Raw genomic sequence first — 3,943 nt, 5'->3', positions numbered from 1 at the left:
TAATCCTGCAACTTTGCTTAAGACCCAGTTCTCCATTTCGTGTTGGCAAAATATTAATTTATGCCATGCCCAATGCAGGTTATTACAAAATTGATTTAAGTGCAACATAAACCAAGTACAATAAATATCATTTTCAAGCCAAAAAAGCAATTATTTAACTAAACCATGACATGATGAGTAAATTATCTCAGAAAAACTGATTAATTTAACAGACACTTTAAATAATTAGTTAATACATGTATCATCATTAGATGTTTCTTAATAATGTAATACGGTTTATCTGTCACAATGTTGCTGCTACAGCTGTATGATATCACTACACACAGTATGGGTTGCAGAACTCCAACTTCCAAGTCAGTTTGTTCAATGAACTTAGTGTAGAAATTAATATGGCATCAAGTTGTCTGTGAATATAGAGAAACCAAACAAAGCATTACAATCTTAAGTAATAAATTATTGAACTCTTTTACATGTATGTGCAATGTATGTTTCATTAATATTGGGGATCTTTCAGAAGCTGCCTCTATGATGATTTAATTTGCTCCCAGTGCATTTTTTATGGAACTTTTCACACATTAATATCTCTGTCATGACAGTGGTCTCTGTGTTCTACAACAATTAGTACACAAGAAAAATACACTCAGTAAGATATTGTTTACAATACAAGTCAATCCCTATAAGCAATCACAAGGACCTTGAATTTATATTTCTTTAGAAATATCTCACCTGGCCGTGGTTGCTTTGAAAATCTTTGATGTTTTAATCCAGGCTGCCCATGTGTACACTGTTCGTATATTAACTGACAGGAACAGGGATGTAATCATTCTGTATATAGCTGCTACTTGAACACCACTGAACAGACAAAGACATATCAATTATAATTTACAACCAACAGATGACATTCCTTTCATTGATATACAGTGTACTTCATTGCTAGTTGTTTACTGAGTGTCTACAGTAGTGAATCAAATGCTAGGGGGATGGTACCAAAACTTTCACAGTGGCAGGCTCTGCCCTGAGATGCAAAGCAAACATTATATAACTGTTATGAACTTGGCGACTTGCTTTTGAGCGCACATGCAATTTGCTTTAAACAAGGAACTGGAACATTGCAGTACAACAACGTGCACAGTCCCAATCAAAGGGTCATCCAGGCTGTTTGGTTGTACATATAACTGAAAATCAGACTTTGTCAGGATAAATACTGATGTTCTTGCTGAATTAATCTGAGTGTGCAGTTCCAGAAGATATTCACACCCAACACCCATTCATGGCCAGTTATTAGAAATTCCAAAGTAACAGGAGGAGGGAGCTCTTAAAGAAAAAAACCTCCATGTGGGGTATGAATCTTTTCTTGAAGAAAACAATGTCTGAGAAATCATTAATTACAAAATATGCTTTAAGAAATATCCTACCTGGTAAGGCCAACTTTCAGAAAGTTTTGTAATCTAGACTGGCTGGCAAGTTCATACATTTAACAAGTTGACACCGGGCATGTTTGTAAATTTGTGCGCTTCAACATCACATTACAATGTACATGTAGTAGCATTGGTCAACTGAAAACAGCATAATTTGGTTAATTAATTTACACTGTACATTATTTGGTTAAATATTGGTGTATATCGAAGCACACCAACAGATGACTATGAAAATTAATTTACAGAACATATTGGCAGCTAAATCATAACAAGTGAAAAATCGAGCATGAGCCATTTACATGTACATGTAACAGCCCTCACCTCAGAACTGTCATAGATATAATATATTTTCAAACTCGCTGAAATTTCAGATGATTCAATATTAACATGTACGTACATCTTTAACAGTGTGTTTGCTTTACATTCACTCTACACACAACCGGTATCCACCATAGGCAGACTTTTAAGTTTGCCTTTGAAAATAAATTGTGTCAACTAATGCATCTTTCATTACCTATTCTTGTGACGAAATGACACAAAATCCAAGTACAAGAAGTCATAAGCATAAAACTGACTTAATTACCTGGTAATGCTTACTGCACCTCTTACTGTCTGCATATGCCGTCCATAAACTGGTACTGCCTGGACAATACTCATTATTTTTCTGATCACATCTTTTAAAATGTCACTGTTAAATAATTTGTCCTAAAAAGGCAAATGCATGAAATGTTATGCCTTTGGCACTCACCACATACCTTAACATGATGTATAATGTACACCAAGTCATGATCGACATTCACAATTCTTTTTACTTTCATTGTAACTTTTTTTTGTAACTTTTTGCAGTGTCATTTTCCCTCACTCGAAGACAGGACTTCCACATTAGGTGATAATTCTCTATGAATTCACACGGAGTGTCAATTAAATGGTGACTAACTTTAGCAAAGGAGGCATTCAAATGTCAGATTTTAATGTTAAGTTCATAACTTTACATTTCTCTGTGTGTGTATATACATATATGTATATATAAAACGACTCAGTGATTGCACCTGTAGAATGCAGGTGTGCTGGTGGAAGAGACGGTCTGAACTTTCTGAACTTTTTCCCCTTACCTGTAATAGGATGACTGATATGAATTGCAATTCACAACCAACACCAAAAATCAGGTTATACTGTATACACATGTATATTTTGTTTTCTTCCGTTATCATAAAAAAAAAATAAACCTTTAAAACCCCCCATAAAGTTCACACTCATTATAACACTGCTACATGTAGTGCAATTTAACTGGAAATCAATTTAACTGAAACTGTTGAAACAGCTCTGTCAAAATTGTTTCTAGCAGTTAGTAGGCAGGATAACAGAATATGCAATCATGTAATACAAAATAAACGCCAGAAATACAACCATGTTAGTTATATGTTAGGATTTGGTGAGCTTCTGTGTCAGGTATGGTGAAAAATTATGGACTCTAGGTTGCAAAAATGAAGGTTCCTGAGACATTTTGACAGGGCTGAGAGGAATTAATATATTTACAAAAGAAGGAGAAGTTCTTGCCCTATCCAGTTCTCTGTCATAAAAATATCTTTTACATACATTTGTTATATATGGCTTGCGTTTTGAGCCAATGTAATGCACGCTCTGACTTTCTAGTGCATTATTTCCATTTACATGGTACATGTATATGTCAGTAAAATCGTAAAACATCACATGTGACAAAAATAAAAATGAAATGCCCAATTTATAATAATTTAAAAATACTTAACACTGAAATGAATCTAATTCTTTACTTGAAAATTATTCTCCCATAATGCCCATGGGCCAATTACCGGCCTGCTAAAAGGTCCTAAAACAAAGTAAAAGGAAATTAAGAAAACCACTGCTTTTTTCCTGAAAATTGTAGCGACTGAAAACGATGATTGAACACTCTGAGAGTGCATTCTATTACCCTGGCGAGACAAAATTTTTTTTATGAGAATAGAGAATTCACAAAGTTATATCACAAACGATTTGGTACTGGACAGGACAAAGGAAACAGCCAGGAAGAAACTGAAGCTTTCTTCGACAAGCAAAAAAGTAAAGCACAACAAAGAAAACAGTCAGTGACATTCCGTTAATAAGTTAGTCAATCAAAAAATTAGCGTGAAGAAGAGAGCAGAGAGTGAGAGTGGAGCGAGGAATGCACTCTCACCAACTAAATTTTGAATGTATATATGTAAAAGTTATTTTTATTACCGAGAAATGGTCAGGGCAAAGACTTCTACGCCCTAAATTTTTTCTAAGTATGTAAATGTCATTTTCACTGTTCATTACCGAGTAAAGCTCTTAGCATTTTGTTTTTAATTAGTACTATCTCACTTTTATGGAACATTTCCATAAGTGTAAATACCACACTGGGGAATAACATCTCATTAGGAAAATAGGGGCCATGTACCCCCAAACAAAAGCAGTGGCATTAATAAAATGAAATAGCAAATCAAAATCGACGTAGAGCTTTATTTGCCGACAGGGTTTACATGCATAAT

At 34.4% G+C, this 3,943-nt stretch overlaps 1 long non-coding RNA gene across 1 annotated transcript; it reads right to left on the bottom strand.

The window, feature by feature from the left end:
• Positions 1-316: 316 nt before the first annotated feature.
• On the bottom strand, positions 317-2,608 carry LOC145494124 (uncharacterized). The gene is made up of 5 exons (XR_014050238.1): positions 2,231-2,608; positions 2,002-2,123; positions 1,416-1,556; positions 727-852; positions 317-404 (listed from the first exon to the last, which is right to left on the bottom strand). It is a non-coding gene; the product is annotated as an uncharacterized LOC145494124 (long non-coding RNA).
• Positions 2,609-3,943: the final 1,335 nt, after the last annotated feature.

The sequence above is a fragment of the Orbicella franksi genome, chromosome 8 (assembly GCF_964199315.1).
Source record: "Orbicella franksi chromosome 8, jaOrbFran1.1, whole genome shotgun sequence".
Taxonomy (NCBI): domain Eukaryota; kingdom Metazoa; phylum Cnidaria; class Anthozoa; order Scleractinia; family Merulinidae; genus Orbicella; species Orbicella franksi.
This window is presented reverse-complemented; position numbering and strand designations above follow the sequence as displayed.